Source organism: Suncus etruscus, chromosome 2, assembly GCF_024139225.1.
Source record: "Suncus etruscus isolate mSunEtr1 chromosome 2, mSunEtr1.pri.cur, whole genome shotgun sequence".
In the NCBI taxonomy this organism is placed as follows: Eukaryota; Metazoa; Chordata; class Mammalia; order Eulipotyphla; family Soricidae; genus Suncus; species Suncus etruscus.
Window position 1 is genome coordinate 147809060 of NC_064849.1, and position 19066 is coordinate 147828125.

General features: G+C 33.5%; 1 protein-coding gene across 1 annotated transcript in view; it reads right to left on the reverse strand.

Moving 5' to 3' along the window:
* Positions 1 to 19066, reverse strand: part of ARRDC3 (arrestin domain containing 3) — a 689774-nt gene that overhangs the window by 285848 nt on the left and 384860 nt on the right.

Sequence of the window (19066 nt, forward strand, 5' to 3'; positions counted from 1 at the left end):
TCTTAAACAAACCTAAAGGAGTTAAGTGAAGACTGAATCTTTGTATTGTTTAGAAAATATCCAGGATTACTCATGAGATTATATTGTCTTTGTATTAAAACAAAAGAATTTGTGAAAGTTTTTGGCAAATTAAGATAGTGAAAGTGCCAAAAGTGTTCTTCTATGCATAGAATATTCAAATTTGACCTATTTTTTGGCCAGTAATTTATCAACTTGCTTCTCAGTTGCCTTAAGTCACCAAAATTTTTAAAGTTTTCTATAACAATGATGCTTTTAAAAAGGAAGCTACCAAAGTTTCCATAGCTTTTCTGTTTGTCATGTATCCTTGGGTTGAGATCTTCTGTTTCCTTGAATTATCAGAAAACTGAAATTGACTACACATTGTTAAATCTTTGCCCAGACCTAGTATAAAGCCCTTGTAGTTTATCTGACACAGTACAGTTTATCTCTTTCCATTTGTCATTCCTCATAAAAGATATCGACCAGAATTTTTGTGACTTTGACCAGCAGAAAACCTTAGCTGACACTCTCAAGGCTGAAATGTAGGCAGTGGAAATGGGAACACTTCAATCCTGCCCCTGTGGCAAGAATGGCTTCCCTTTAGGCAATCTGGTCAGGTTCTTTTACGGACCCAGGGGGAGGTATATTTGCTGGGCATTGCATTTATGTTTTCCTGACCTGCCTGCTCCATAAAGCAACATTCTAAGACTGCTGTTTGTGTAAAACCTTTTAGAACTATGCATCATTGATTAACCGTAATCACACCGATCTGCTAGCTTTTCACTAAACTTTACTTAAGCGAAAACTAACCCTCTTTTTCCTGTTTGGAGTTATGATCGACGATGTGTCTTTGAATGGTGTTAAGATATTGACTGTAAGACTGGAACACTGCTTTTTAAATGCCACTAAAAGGAAATAGGAAAAATGTGTCCCCTAACCCTCTAGGAGAAAGATAAAAGAAAATGATGCTCACCTTGTGTGGAAACATTGCTCCTTTAAACCCCTCCCCCCCCCGCCTTTTTTGGGTGAACATTCTAACAATTTAAAAGTGACTACTCACTTTTACTTTCTCAAAATTTCCTTTTCCAAATTATAGTATTGAAACAAAAATTTTACAAGGGCATCTTTTAAGTCTTTGAGGAAACTTTTAAATTATGTTACATTTAATTGAGAGACCTTGAATTATTTTGATTTCCTGGCTAACAAATAGATGAAAATTTCACCTGAAATCTAGTACTAGAATAGGTGAAGAAGTATAGAAAATAAGTGGTAATGAGGACATGGAAAACTGGGCAGAGTAACAGTACAGGATTTCAGAAAATATGTGCATGATGACATCTAGCCCAGAATCTTATCTTCTTCACCCACTTCCAAATCCAGTAGAATCTGTAGAACTGATATGTGAAGTTACAAGGTTTACATACAAAGCTATATAACAAGATAGGGAAATGCATAATAATAATGCACTGATTTCAGCTGTCAAATTTTATTTGAAATATATCTATATTTCATAATTTTTGACAAAATTTAATTGGAACAATATTTATGGTCTTCAGTCATTTTCCCAGAATACTACATGCATGTAATTATAATTAATAAGAACATATTCTTTTATAAATAATGACAATGAAAATGGATTATTATAATCTTGCTGCTCAAGACTGTACCATTGTGCTGTAAGGGTAGGCCTCTAATTCCACCTTCTCTAAACATCACAGTAAATGCATAGTTTATGAATGGGGACATATATGCTAACTAATTTTAAAAGTGGGCCTATCTAGCCAGTCACTCCATGCATATTTTATCCACTTCCACATGGAACATTCTTTGTGTGCATGCATCTTTAAGTGCACAGCCATATATTAATACTGTGATTTTATAAACAATGAGTGTAACTATTATTATTGGTTAAAATTTATAGTCTTGGCCTCTTTCCATATTATCCCAGCTCTAAATTAGTAATAAAAATCTAGGGTGCTTAAACATGTTTTAAAATGTCTTGTGGGGATGGAGCAATAGCACAGGGTTATGGTGTTTGCCTTGCACATGGCCAAACCAGGTTCGATCCTCAATATCCCATATGTTCTTCCAAGCCTGCAAGGAGGGATTTCTGAACATAGAGTCAGGAATAACCCTTGAGTGCTGTTGGGTGTGGCCCCAAAACAAACAAAATAAAACAAGAAAAAACAGTAAATTTTTTTCCACATTTTTATCCAGATCTTTTTTATTTTATTATAAAAATCACTATAAAATGATGTCTTGGGGCCAGAGTGATAACACAGTGGTAGGGCAATTGCCTTGCACGCTGCTGACCTGGAATGACCCTGGTTCAATCCCTGACATCCCATATGGTCTCCTTAGCCTGCCAGGAGAGATTTCTGAGCACATAGACAGGAGTAACCCCTGAGCACTGCTTAAATAAAATTGAAAAAAAATTCATGTAATTAAACAGAAATCTCTTTAATTATTTTAGTTTTTAGTTAACAAAATTAACTGACTAAATATATATTTATCTCTAGTCCAAATTTTTTGTATTCCTTCCTGCTAATAGAAACTATTGCTGTGAGACTTGCCATTTGCAAAAATTGGGGGGGGGTGAAGTAGTCTGAGACAATATGTTATCAGTTACTGGATTTATATAATATATTGACCCTTTATCCAACAAGGAAAAAAATTAACCCTGTTAAAAATGGGGAAAATAGATGAAAAGAAACTTCAAGGAAAAAATATAATGATGACCAAATAGGATATAAAAAATGTTCTATATCACTATTCATTAAAAAATTAAGATCAAAACAACAATTAAATAGCACTTCATACAACAGAGACAAGTTCTCATCAAAAATAACAACTGGTGTTGGCTAGATTGTTGAGAAGAAAGGTGCTACATTCATATCATATTCATATTCATAGTGGGAATGTTGACTGGCCCACTTTTTGGAAGTTAATATGGACATTTTGCAGAATACTAGAAATTTAGTTTCAATAAAATCCTACTCCTTGGAATGTATTACAAGGGACCACATGCATAATCCAGAAAAGACATCTTTACTCCTTTGTTCATTCACAGTAGCCAAAATCTTGAAACAAGTCATGCCCAAGAACAGATGACTGGTTAAAGAAACTATGGAACACACTTGTGCACAATTGAATACCACTCAGCTTTAAGAAGACATGGAATCTTCTGTTGCTTGGATGTGTCTGAGAGTATCATGTTGAGGCAAGTTAGTAAAGGACAAGTAGATAGAGAGAATAATCTCAATCATATGTGATACATAGAGAAACTTCATAAGGAATAATAAAGCTCAAAGATCAGAAAATGAAGAGCACAAAAACTGATCTTTTGTAGTTGGGCTGGGGGATAAGTTAAGGAGGGGAAACTGGATTAATTATGGAAAGTCAAAGTGCCTATTATAGAGGCAAGCTTGGGGGTAGGAAAGAAACTGTGCACATTGATGAATAAAGTGGACATTGGTCAAGGAATTAGTATTGACTGGAATACTGTGTGCCTGAAACTTAATAGTAAATAATTTTGTAACTATAATTCACAGTTATTTGATTAAAATGTTTGTATCTAAATGGTCATGGATTAAAATGACAAAATCAATGCCGTATTTTAATTCCATGAACCAAATTATAATCTCTATTAATTTGGTATTCAACAATAATTCACAAAACATCAGCAATAATTCACAAAGTAGTCATTAATAATAATAAACAGTTTGAACAACAACTATTGTGGCTTCAGAAATGTAATTTAACTTATTTGAAAACTATATATATAGTTTATAATAACTCCTATTAGGGCCACATATATTTTTATCTTAAAGTTTGTAAGTTGTATGTAGCAAGATAATATCCTTCTTTATTTTTTTTTTTGTTTGTTTTATGGCCTCACCTGGCAGGCAGCTCTCAGGGGTTACTCCTGGCTCTGAACTCAGAAGTCGTTTCTGGCAGACTTGGAGGACCATATAGGTGTCGGGATCCTGGTTCAGCTGTGTTGGACATAAAAGTCCTACCTGATGTGCTATCTCACCTGCCCCCTCTTCAGTTAATATCTATGAACAGAAAATAATCTGGTATTCATAATAGAGCTAGTTGAAAATGGAGAGGGCATTTGTAAAACAAAAGAAAGTCTAAGAAATACTCTTGGGAATTTAAAATAGGTTTGATATTCTGGAAATTTAATTTTTCCAGTTTTAAATTTTAAAGTACCTTCTAAGATACTTAAGTAGTATATATGCACATATGTGTATATACTTAATAATTTATAAGAATGGGAGCCAAATATACTGACAGACTCAACCCTCTTTCACAGAGTCATTGCATAGGAGAAATAAAAAGCAATTATAAGGCTGTTGAACTGTATCTGTTAAACCTTCACCTTCAGTGAATAAAATAGTCACCCAAATGTAAAAAGAATGTCATTTGAGTGAAGTCAATGTTTTTCAAATACATGCAATATCCAAGTATATTTGTATATCTCAAGGGCTGTCTCTGGCTACCAAAATTCATCCATGCTTCTAAGCACATCAAAATTTTTTTTTTTTGCCTTTTTGTTGGGGGGGGCACACCCTGTGATGCTCAGGGGTTATTTCTGGCTATGTGATCAGAAATTGCTCCTGGCTTGGGGGACCATATGGGACACCAGGGGATAGAACCACAGTTGGTCCTAGATTGGCTGTGTGTAAGGAAAACTCCTTACTGCTGTGCTATCACTCTGGCTCCCAAAATTTCTTTATAGAAATATCGAATAGATATTCTGGCTTTATAGCCAGAAACTGCTTCATAATTTATATTGCTTATTTAGCCTATTTATTCAATTCATATAGAGATAATAGTTAAGACAAATCTACTTATAATTAAACAAATTTATTATTTTATTTAATAATTTTATACTCAAAAGTTCCTTTTGTGTTTTTGTTTTTGTTTTGGGGCCACACAATCTAATCTCCCCTATTTTTATTAGAAAGATTTACTCTTTGAGGATGGTTTAGGCAGAAGATAGAGTGAATAGATAGTACTGCCAAAATTATTTTAAAATTAAAAGGCCTTTGGCCTTTATTATTTCTCATGATCAGTAGATCTAGTTTTCTGGGGATTTTGTTTCCTAGTTTAAAGGGAACTTTCAAAGATCCAAACAGACATACAATTTCTGAGAGTGGGTGAAAGTTATACTGCAGACCCAATCTACTTTCTTTTCATGAAGTAACCAACTAATGGGGGAAGATAGAATGCAATGTAATGAAGTATCATGTAAGTATGATTGGATAAATGATATGTCATAATTACCACTTGGAATTCTACCTCAAAATAGATTTAATTCAGGATTAAACAATCTTCAATGAAATGATGGTGCCAGGATCATTAAGCACTTTTAAAAATTCAGAGTGAATGGATATAAATAAGAGATTTGATAAGGAACTTAGATTGCATGTGAAGGGTCATATAATTTACAGGAATCACTTTATATGAATGATATAATATCACTATATAAATATACCTTTAAAATGAACCTATACAGCATTGTATCCTAGTTGTATTGTTACTCATTTACATAGCTTTATATTGTAGTTTTTATGTCAAAATTTTAATTTATATGCAGTTTAGAGGTGACCCGCTCTTCATTTATTTTTCCCCTCTGGAACATTTTTTGTTAACTGTTGATTGTCTCTTATTCAGTCATGATGTCTCATAATGAATATATTAAATTAAGTTTTTGTTTATTTTTGGATTTGAGGCCATACCTAGAAGTGCTCAGGGTTTACTGCTTGTTCTTTGTAAAGGAATCACTTTGGATGCATCTAAGGGGTGTTGCTTATTGTTCCAGGGATCTAATTAGGGTCATCCATGTGCTAGAAAAATGCTTAATCCCTTTACTATCTTTCTGCATCTCTTAAATCAAGTTTATATAAATAAAGTACTGTACCATAACGTTTACCAATATAACAGCCATTTACTATAACTTTAAATTCAACCTTTAATTATAACAATGAATATTCATGAATATGAGAACTTGTGCTTTAGTTGCAAATCAGATAATTAGAGATACAATTTGTTAGGAAAAATGTATGCTGGAACTATGTCAAACTTGGGGAGGAGAATAAATCTAGACTATTTTATTAAAAATGGTAAACTAAATATAATTTTTATCTTAAACATATGTTACTTTAATGAAAAATTCATTGTTTTACTCAATTTTGACTTATTTTATTAGAGTAGCAAAATACATAATTAGCACTTTTTGATGATGCACTTATATTACATAAGAAAATTTATTGCAGAATGCTTTGATGTCAGTTTTAAATTTGTCTTCAGTTTATTAAAAATATGAAACAGTTGGGCCAGAGACATAGTACAGTGTGTAGGATGTTTGTCTTGCATGTGACTGACCTAGATTTGATCCCTGGCAACTCATACTTTCCCAAACCAGCCATGAGTAATTTCTGAGTTCAGAGCAAGGAATAATCTCTAAGCACCTTCAGGTATGGCCTATGAAATTAAAAAGAAAGAAAAAAGAAAGAATGAAGTGTAGGGGTCAAGTGGTCTCAGGCATTGGTGAAGATATAAAAGGACAGAACTAAATATACAAGCCAAAGTCAACAATAATAGAATCAAGAGACCCATGCTATAATAATGTAAACCTAAAATGAGTCTGTTATACTGGCAGGCCATGGGGCAAAGGATGGGAACATTGGTGGAGGGAGGTTGACAATGGTGGTGGGATTGGCCCTGATTCATTGTATGGCTGAAATTCAACTATGAATGACTGTAAATCACAATGGTTTCAATAAAATAAAATAAAAAATTTCATCACTCAAAATATATATTAAAAAGTGATTTTCATTTTTAAAGTTACACAGGTGAACAAATTGAGTATCACAGCATATGTTTATAAAATTTTATAATAGAAAATATTGATCTATAGTGAAAAACCAGTATTTTCATACTCAAGCAATGTATATGCCCATACTGTTTTAATTCCGTTTAACACTCTTTTTTTTACTGAGCTCCCCACCCCCTTTTTTGCATTTAACACTCTTCATATAAAATTTTAAGTAAATATATGCATTTTTATATTATTTAAATGTTTCAGATTAAAATATAAGTAAAATATGTTTATATTTACAACAAAATATTCTCTTTTAAATTTAAAAAAATTTGGGCTCACACCCAGTGCTCAAGGATTATTCCTGGTTCTGTGCTCGAAGACAACTTCTGTCTGTACTCAGGTGAACATGTAGATACTGGGGATCACATCTAGGCTGGCCATGTGCAAGGCAAGCATTCTGCCCACTGTACTAACATGTTGGTCCCATTCATATTATTATTAAATAATTTTAAATGTTACTTTTAAAATGCAACATATGAAAATAATAATCTGCTGCTTCACTTATAAGAGAATAAATAAATTAACTCATAAAAAACCTTGGATTAGGCACTTATTTGGCACTAAACATATAAAAGTGATCTAAATAGAGAAAACGTACTTTTTTTTTTATAAACACATAACATTAAGCATGACTTGTTAAGTAAAATATATAGCTGAGAGGATAATGGAGATGATCAGTTTTCAATATGGTAGTCAAAATGAAATGGTAAGATAAAAGATAATTTGAATCTGTTAAGAGTTACATTTCAGTTGTTTATAAGTTGTCTCAGTGTATATGAAAACTCATGTAAGTGATTATTCTTTAGTTGTTATTTGCAACTATTGATTTAACTATTGTTAAAGTATCTTGTTTAATTTTAATTGTTAAATTATTTGTTTTATTTACTGATGATAATGGAAACATCAGAATTTTTTTATTGTAAGAGTTTATTCAAGAGACAAAATTGATTAACATAATGAGGTAAACTAACATAATGTAATATAGTAACATAACATAACATATAATATAATTGATATAATAACACATGTAAGTCAAATAAAGTTTCTGATTAAAATCACAATTTTTTTCCATAATGGCTTACATATATTTCACAGTAGCATTTTAGGTACATATTAACATTGAATCAGGGGAATACTCATCACCAAATATATCCTCCCTCCATTCCAGTTCCCTTTCTACAACCCATATACCCCACAATCACCCCCCCCCCCCGGGCTGCTAGAATAGGTGGACCCCTCTTTGTCTGGCTTACTATTAGTGATCACATATCTGTTTGGTCCTGAAACCCTTCCTTGGAAAACATCAGAATTTATAGGCATTTTAATAGAGTGTAAATGGGAGCTAATGTAATGTAATATAATGTTAAAGAGTGGGTAAATCATTTGCCTTACTTACTCATTGCCAATACTGGTCTGATCCCTGAATCTATAATGTTCTCATAGCCCACCTGAAGTGATACCTGAGCATAGAGTAAACTGTAATCCCTTAGTACCACTGGGTGTGATCTCTCTCAAACAGAAATAAGCATTTTATAATTTATATATTTAATAGTGTTTGCTATTTAACTTGTTAGTGGCAACATATTGGTATATAAGATTCTATCACTGTTGAATTCCAGGCTATAATTTTAATTTATAGTTAAATAAATAAATATTATGGAACATAAGAGAACTTTTCAAAGGACATAACCTCCACGTCACATTTCTTTATTTCATCCAATTCAAAGCTCACCAGTTAAAAAATTGATTTCTATAGGGTTTTATGACTAAAACCCCTCAAACCAAAACTCATCTATCACTACATGACCAAAATACAATGTTGAAGAAAAATTAAATTTGGTATTTGAATGAAAATGTCATAGGGAAAACTGACACTATATGTTCTGTGCACAAATTTTAATATAACTTCTGAGTTACTGATTAACTTAATTTAAAGCACTTTAGTTGGCAGTGAATTACAAAAATTTTCCCCACTATAGCAATGATAAGCTCCTCAATTATCTTTATCTCACCATCAACAAAGAACTTATTAATTAAGATAATCGACTTTAGAAATGATTACTCATTCGTGAAATAAGTGATGTTAAAGATATGTGAACTGTCTAGAAATGTTATACACTCACCTCTGCCCTTGCATAAAAAGGGTCCAAAAATATAATGGCTTTGTATAGCCTTTCCTTTATATTTGTTTCCAATTCCTTTTGAATACAACTTTAGGTCTGGGACTTTATATACAAAAGGACATTGGCATAATCGATCTCAAAGTATGATTGAGTCCTACTCCTAGAATATATATTTCTCTCTGATCATCCTCTTGATATAGTGTAGTTAGAACATTTCAAAGGAATGAAAAGTAATAAAATAATGAAAAAGTATAACTTATTCATTGTATGAATAGAAAAGTTTGTATATTAAAACATAATGATTAATTAGACCCATGCGGCAGAATTTGATCTTAGTCTTGGATGGTTGGTGGAGGGACACCACATTTACAGATAAAATTTGATCTACTTACTTGTAATTATTATAGGCTAAGAAATTTAATAATTGTGAGTGATCATATTGGTTTAAATAAGTTCACAATTACTATGGTAAAATGTCTCATTTGAAAAGTAGAAAGACATATGCCAGTAATATATTCATAAGTATAACTTTCTGTAAAAAATCATTGGGGTTTCTATATTAGTTGCTCTGGGTTCAGTTTTCTTTCTATGCGGAGTTTCCATATCTAATATTATGGGTACACCTAACCTGAGTCTTGGGTAGGATAGTGTACCCTACAGAATTGTATATTTACTTCCTATGACACAGATCTGGAGGCCTCAGACTTTTTCTTTAAAGTGTATATTTATGAGCAGTTCTCTGGCAGAACATTTGTTTAATAATATAATTACCTATAACCTTTAGTAGAATTTCAATCTGTTTAAATATACAAATAATCACAGCCAAAAATCTTTCCTAATAGAAACTTAACCAAATAATTTTGAGTTTTGGTTCTAACTTCTATGTTCTGACTTTCTTTTATCCCTTTATTTTAGAGTCACAACATTAAAGTGTTTAAAAAAAGGTTTATTTGATAAGACAATTTTCTATTATGTTTAGGTGAAGTTTATCTCCACATTTTAGATGTTTAAATTTTTTTCCTCTATTGTTTCATTAAAGTAACATGTTTTTGTAAAAGTAAAAGTTGTCAGTATCCTTCAACCGTAGTCAATAGAAACCGTTCTACTGCTGCCCTGTCCAACTTAACCTACTTTCTGTTGTCAGAATTAATAATTTGTTTTTAATGTCTATTTCTTTGCTATATTTCTTTATATAATATATATGACTGAGATTATTTAATACTAGTCTTACTTCTTATCGATGACTTATGAGGTGTTCTATGTTTTTTAATTGATTTTATAGACTTAGGTCTAATATACACTTTTGTTTTTGTTTTTGGACCACACCTGGTGATACTCAAGGGTTACTTCTGGATATGCACTCAGAAATAGCCTCTGGTTTGAGGAACCATATGGGACACCTCGGGATTGAACCACGGTCTGTCTTAGGTCAGCTGCTTGCAAGGCAAGTGCCCCAGTGCTGCCTATAGCTCCGGCCCCTAATATCACATTCTTAATCCATTCTGACTGAACTATTGTGTGTAGTTTTAGATAGTGGTATAATTTATTTATTTTTGTTATTGTATGGCTAAAAGTGTCCCCAACACTATACTTAAAATAATTTTTATTGAGACCATTGTCAATTTAGTGGCAGTGAATTAGGGCCATTCCCACCACCAGTCCAACAATATGTTTTTTTTATTTTATAATAATTTTTTTGACCAAAGTGGATTATAAATCTTTCACAGTAATATTTAGGTACATAGTGACATTGAATCAGGAGCAATCTCACCATCAATGTTGTCCTCCCTTCACCCCTATTCCCAGCATGCATTTCATATCCCCCTCCTTTACCCCCCGGGCTCCTAGTATTAGTGGTCGCCTCTGTGTTTACCTTGTTGTAGATTGGGTATCGATTATGTTGTCATTGGCTTTGGATTTGGTGTTTAAGTCTGATCATTTTTTATTTCTACCTAATGTTCATATGACTGTTTGATCTTGGTATCCTTCATTATTTCCCCCTCAATTTGTGAGGCAGAACAAGATGGTTCAAGTTATGTGGATCTGTTTGAAGTAAAGAAAAAAAAATAAAATGGGGCAAAAATCAAACAAGCAAAAGATGGGAGGAGTCCTTCTAGACTAGAGGCTATAAATATCAATGTAAGAGAATAAAGGGAAAAGGGAAGAAAAACATAACAACAATACAAAAAAAATCAAACACAAAAACTCAAAAAGCACCACAGCAATAAAAACAACCAAACAATAACCACAGTCCTATAATAAAAATAAAACAAAACACACACACAAACCACAAAAGAAAAAAAATGAACAACAATAACAAAACCAAAACTATTTAATTTGTGCTTTTTTTTTTTTTGCATAGGCACATTAAATATTGGGGATATTAGAAAGGGAATTCTCTTGGGCCCGGAGAGATAGCACAGTGGTGCTAGCCTTGCAAGCAGTTGATCCAGGACCTAAGGTGGTTGGTTTGAATCCCGGTGTCCCATATGGTCCCCTGTGCCTGCCAGGAGCTATTTCTGAGCGGACAGCCAGGAGTAACCCCTGAGCACCGCCGGGTGTGGCCCAAAAACCAAAAAAAAAAAAAAAAAAAGAAAGGGAATTCTCTTGGCCTAAGAGATACAGGGTTTCTTCGCCCTTGACGTATATTGTCATGGGAATAACGACAGGCTCCGTACATGTTCTTTTACTTTCCCCTACGTCCTTTGGTGGTGTCTGGAAAATTTCTGCTCTGTCGTGGATGATAAAATCAGGCTTCTTTAGCTAGAGATCTTGGTATTTTCACAGGTCAAAGGATGGAGGCTAGGATGGAATCTTTCTTTACTGTGCTAGAAGTTCTGTTCCATCACTGTTCAATACTATTTTTTGAAAAATTTATTGTTTACCCACTGTGTGTTCATGAGTTCTTTGGTATGAAATTAATTATCTATATTGGAAAATATATTTCTGGTCTCTCAATAATTGTTCATTGTCATGCAGTTATCCCGATACCACATTATTTGAGTTATATAATTTTACAGTTTAGGTTAAAGTTAGGGACTTCTCATTTTTATCATCTTTAAAGCATAGTTGTTTTATCACAATTGTTTTAATGATTAAACATCTTAAGAATTTTTTGAAGAGTTTTGAGGACACACCCAGCAGTGCTAAGGGGCTATTTCTGGCTCTGTGCTCAGGGATTCTCTTTGGCAGATCTTGGGGAACATATGTGGAACTAGGACTGAATTGGATCAGCCACATGCAAGATACGCACCTTTATAGATGGTTCAGATCCCGCTATCCCATATCCCAAGCCTGCCAGGAGCGATTTCTGAGTATAGCCAGGAGTAACCCCTGAGCACTGCCTGGTGTGACCCAAAAACCAATAAATAAATAAATAAATAAATAAATAAATAAATAAATAAATAAATAAATAAATAAATAAATAAATAAATAAATATATAAGTAATTTAAGAAAATGGGGAAAGAGAGTTGGAAAGAAAGCTCAAAAGACTATAGAACATGCTTTATATACATAAATTCCAGGTTATATTCCTGGCACTGCTATCTCTCTGCCCCACTTAAGATTTATTTTTTAAATACCATAAATGGATATTGAATACTCAAAGACTTCTTACTTTTTTCACATTATTTTGTGATATTTTGGGGGACCGTTGAAGATACATGGGGTTTCTTCCAAACCTTTTTTTCTCTTGGTGATCATGAAGGAAATCATGCAGTGCCAAGGATTAAATCAAGACTAGCTGCAGGCAAGACAAGGTTTAAATACCTTAACCACTGTATTAACTCTTTGGCCTTATCACATGACATTTAAATAGTTTCTTACTGAGCTATCATAGTTTACAATAGTTCTAACATAGATGTTTTATATTTGTAGTGCTACAGCATGAAGATGACTAATGTCATGTTTCTGCCACCTTTATTCCAAGGAACCTTTTCTCCCACCCCCATCTTCAGTTTATAGTTCTTTATATAAAACTGATGATCCCTTATGAAAACAAACCCAAAGTTATGATCAACATAACTATGATCAGAGGATGCTATGGACTGGGTGTTAGAGAAATATTTTGAGAAAGTGATGGGTGAATTTTGACATTTGTGTTGGTGGGCTGGTTATAGCAGCACTAAAATCATATAATTATGGAAATTATTACTATAACAAAATCCCCAAGGTTGGGATTGACTCTTGGATAATACAATTTAACAGCAAATATGTACTCAGGAAGAAAGAATAGAAAAAGGTCAGCAAATGTTGGCCCATGAAAGGATAGAATAAGGCAGTTTATGGTCTTTTAGGTGTAGGCAATGTAGGAGAAAATAAAATAGGATCTTATAACATTATACTTTAAGAGTACCTGCTGATATTGAGAGGAAAATTTATAGCTTTGCAAGCACACAACAGGAAGGATGAAGGGGCCTACCTGAATACCTTAATGACGCAGCTCATAGAATTAGAAAGTGCTCAAGAAAAGAACCCAAATATATGGAGACAGAAGGAAATAACAAAGCTGAGAGCAGAATTCAACGAAGTTGAAACCCAAAAAACAATCCGAAAGATCAACGAAAGCTGAAGTTGGTTCTTTGAAAAAATAAAACAAGATTGATAGACCACAGGCAAAACTAACAAAGAAAGAGAGAGAGAGAAACTTGATAACTCGTATTAGGAATGAAAAAGGAGGGATTACTACTGATATGCCAGAGATTCAAAGGGTAATCAGAAACTACTTTGAGAAACTCTATGCCGCTAAAAAAGAGAACCTGGAAGAAATGGATAAATTCTTGGACTCTTATAATCTTCCACGGTTGAATGAAGAGAATGTAGCATATCTAAACACCCCCATCACTATTGATGAAATTAAAATGGTAATCAAAATGTCTGTCCAAAAACAAAAGCCCAGGCCCAGATTGATTCACTAATGAATTATTTCAAACCTTTCAAGAGGAACTACTACCAATCCTGGCAAGACTCTTTCATGAAATCAAAAAAACAGAAACACTTCCAAATAGCTTTTATGAAGTGAACATCACCTCGATACCTAAACCAGACAGAGATGCTACCAAAAAAGAAAATTACAGACCAATATCGCTGATGAATGCAGATGCAAAGATTCTCAACAAAATCCTGGCAAATAGGTTTCAATGCCTCATTAAGAAGATCATCCACTATGATCAAGTAGGTTTCATCCCAGAAATGCAAGGCTGGTTTAACATCCATAAATCTATCAACATAATACACAACATCAACTACAAGAAAAATAAAAAATCACATGATCATATCAATAGATGCAGAGAAAGCATTTGATAAGGTCCAACATTCATTCTTGATAAAAACTCTCAGCAAGATGGGAATGGAAGGAACCTTTCTCAATATAGTTAAGGCCATCTACCACAAGCCAGTGGCAAATATTGTCCTCAATGGAGAAAAACTAAAAGCCTTTCCTCTAAATTCTGGTACAAGACAAGGCTGTCTCTCTCACCACTCCTATTCAACATAGCACTGGAAGTTCTCACTATAGCAATTAGGCAAGAAAAAGATATCAAGGGAATCCAGACAGGAAAGGAAGACGTCAAGCTCTTGCTGTTTGCAGATGACATGATACTCTACTTAGAAAACCTTAAAGACTCTACCAAAAAGCTTCTAGAAACAATAGGCTCATATAGCAAGGTGTCAGGCTACAAAATTAACACACAAAAATCAATGGCCTTTCTATACACCAATAGTAATAAGGAAGAGATGGACATTAAGAAAACAACCCCATTCACAATAGTGCCACACAAACTCAAATATCTTGGAATCAACTTGACTAAAAATGTGAAGAACTATACAAAGAAAACTATAAAACTCTGCTCCAAGAAACAAGAGAGGATACGTGGAAATGGAAACGCATACCCTGCTCATGGATTGGCAGAATTAACATAATCAAAATGGCAATACTCCTCAAGGAGTATTGTACAGATTTAATGCAATCCCTCTAAGATACCCGTGACATTCTTCAAAGAAGTGGATCAGGCACTTTTGAAATTCATTTGGAACAATAAACACCCTAGATAGCTAAAGCAATCATTGGGACAAACAATATGGGAGGAATTACTTTCCCCAACTTTAAACTTTACTACAAAGCAATAGTTATCAAAACAGCATGGTATTGGAATAATGACAGGCCCTCAGATCAGTGGAATAGACTTGAATACTCAGAGAATATTCCCCAAACATACAATCACCTAATTTTTGATAAAGGAGCCAGAAATCCTAAATGGAGCAAAGAAAGCCTCTTCAAGTTGGCATAACTGTCTAGCCACTTGCAAAAAATTGAACTTAGACCTCCAGCTAACATCATGTATGAAGGTAAAATCCAAACGGATTAAAGACCTCGATATCAGACCGGAAACCATAAGATATATAGAACAATACATAGGCAAAACACTCTAGGACATTGAGACTACAGGCATATTCAAGGAGGAAACTGCACTTTCCAAGCAAGTCAAAGCAGTGATTAAAAGATGGGAATATATTAAGCTGAGAAGCTTCTGTACCTCACAGGAAATAGCGCCCAGGATACACGAGCCACCACTGAGTGGGAGAAACTATTCACCCAATACCTACCAAATAAGAGGCTAATCTCCAAAACATACAAGGTGCTGACAGAAATTTACAAGAAAAAACATCTAATCCCATAAAAAATGGGGAGAAGAAATGGACACTTTGACAAAGAAGAAATACAAATGTCCAAAAGACACATGAAAAAAATACTCCACATCACTAATTGTTAGGGAGATGCAAATCAAAACAACTATTAGGTACCACCTCACACCACAGAGATTGGCACACATCACAAAGAATGAGAACAAACAGTGTTGGCATGGATGTGGAGAGAAAGGAACTCTTATCCACTGCTGGTGGGAATGCCGTCTAGTTCAACCTTTATGCAATGCGATATGGAGATTCCTATAAAAACTGGAAATCAAGCTCCCTTACAATACAGCTATACCACTCCTAGGAACATACCCTAGGAACACAAAAATACAATACAAAAATCCCTTTCTTACACCTATATTTATTGCAGCACTATTTACCATAGCAAGACTCTGGAACCAACCAAAATGCCCTTCAACAGACGAATGGCTAAAGAAACTGTGGTACATATACGCAATGGAATATTATGCAGCTGTCAGGAGAGATGAAGTCATGAAATTTTCCTATACATGGATGTACATGGAATCTATTATGCTGAGTGAAATAATCAGAGAGAGAGAAAAAATGCAGTATGTTCTAACTCATCTATGGGTTTTAAGAAATATGAAAGACATTCTTGCAATAATAATTTTTAGACAAAAAAGAGAAAAGAGCTGGAAATTACAGCTCACCTCAGGAAGCTCACCACAAAGAGTGATGAGTTTAGAGAAATAACTACATTTTTAGCTATTCTAATAATGAGAATGTATGAGAGAAATAGAAAGCCTGTCTAGAGTACAGGCGGGGATTGGGTGGGGAGGAGGGAGATTTGGGACATTGGTGATGGGAATGTTGCACTGGTGATGGGTGGTGTTCTTTACATGACTGAAACCCAAACTCAATCATGTATGTAATCAAGGTGTTTAAATAATATATATAAAAGAGTACCTGCTGATTGCTCTGTGAAATATACCAGTCACTTCACTTTGTGTTTGCTAAAATTTGGCGTGCTTATTAATTTTCCTTTACTGTCTCTGTCAATTTGAACATTGGCTCATTGGGATCCATGGTGGGGGAGTGATATTGATTTGAAGCAATAGCCTATGAGTTCATTGATAACTTCCTATGAAGTTCTAAAGAATGATCTATTCTTTTGTGTTTGTATCCTTGCATGTGCATTTGTTTCATTCCGTGACTGACCTTTACTGAACGGGGGTGAAAAGTTCCCATCCTTATTGTCTTAATAGTAGTAAAATATCACAAATTTTTATTAAATTTGGTGCTGTTATTAAAAATGTTAATATAGAATTTTTATTATTTTTGTTTCTTTATGTGGAATTATCATTAATTTATGTGTATATACTTAACCATAATCTGTTTATTGCCTGGTATAAATTCCACATGTTTATGGTGTATAATTCTTTGACTGTATTTTTTAATTTTGTCAATGGAAAAATTTTCTGTGCAGTGAGTGAAACTATCACTAAGACAAAAAAGATATCTTACTAAGAGAAAATGTTTGCATTCCACATAACTGGCAAAGTTTCATATTCAAGTTAAACAAGTATCTCTCAAAACTCAACAATAAGAAAGAAACATCAGAAATGAGGAAAAATACCTTCAACTAATGAATGGCTAAAGAAACTGTGGTACATATACACAATGGAATAGATGAAGTTATGAAAATTTCCTATATATGTACATGGAATCTATTATGCTGAGTGAAATAAGTCAGAGGGAGGGAGATAGATGCAGAATAGTCTCACTCATCTATGGGTTTTAAGAAAAATAAAAGACATTTTTGCAATAATTCTCCGAAACAAAGAGAGGAGGGGTGAGGGTCCAGGTCACGGCATGAAGAGTGAGACACAAAAGAGTGGTGAGTGCAGTTAGAGAAATAACTACACTGAGAACTATCACATATATACATATATACATAACATAACATATCTGAACAGTGAATAACATCCTGTCCAAATACAGTGAATGAATATGGGAAGTAGAAAGTCTGTCTAGAGTATAGGCGGGGTTGGGCTGGAGAGGAGGCAGTTTTGGGACATTGGTGTTGGGAATTTTGCACTGGTGAAAGGGGGTGTTCTTTACATGACTGGAACCCAATTACAATCATATTTGTAATTAATGTATTTAAATAAAGATATTAATAAAAATAGAAATGAGGAAAAGTGCTGACTAAATACTTCACTGAGGAACCCATGCATTTGGCCAATGAAAATGCTCATAATAGTTGTCAGGTTAATTTAAGATAAAAAACATGGACTTATCTCTGCAAGAATTTTTACATGAAAAATATTAAACAGGAACAAGAGTTGGTGCTTGTGTGGATAAGTAAACCCTTATTGTCCAAAAAAGTGAATTTAAATTGGTTCACAATTTATGGAAAGTAGTTCATAGATTTCTAAAAATAGGATTACTATAGTTAATAATTAAGCCTGTTATTTACACAATGCACATTAAAATCTCAAGTTTGTTAAACATACACATTTATGTTCATTGTGCAATGTTTCCAATAGCAAAGGTTTACACACAACTGAAGTGCTCAATGATAGAATACTATTCATTCATTAGTAATAATGAAGTCTTACCTTTTGCAAAACATACAGAAACTGAAGATGTCATTAAATAAGTTGAAAGGATGATCCCATTTTTTGTGGACTAGTTAAATAAAAAAAAAAAAGTCAAAGTGGAAACAAAAATACATCCTTGGACTCAGCTTGCAAAATTGAGGTTAGCAGTGGGGAATAGAATAGGAAACAAAGTGAGTAGTGGTTCTAATAGGCTATTACTGAGGAATATTAGCATATTGTTCGTGATTTTTGTGTTGCAACACATTTTTTGAAGGTGTGAAATTGTATTATTAAAACAAGTGTAGTTTTATGAATCAATGAAAGTAACAGAAAAACTACTAGTGTCTTGTGTGGATTTTTTATTTCTATGATTCTAATATTCTCTATTATTATTATCTGCCTGTTTCTTCTTTTACCCACACTGAGTAAATGCACAGCAATAAAACAAGAACTTACTTTTGGCTCTTTGATAAAGGATAATTTCTGGAGGTGCTAAAGGAACCATATGCAATAACAGGCTTGTTTGTATGCAAAGCAAACACCTTAGCCTATCAACTATCTCTCCAGTGCCTAGACACATTTTAAAACCACATACACATACTTACAGTGTAATGGGTGACCAGTTTATGTGATGTCTTTTTAATTCTGGTAACTTTAATTTACAGCAGAAGTATCTTAATTATAGTCTCATTTGTTATATTTAAATAATGGAATCATTGTAGATGTCTTTAGATTTAATATCAGGAGAAAATCTGCTTGCATTTTACTCAAAATAATCTATAGCTTGAGATAT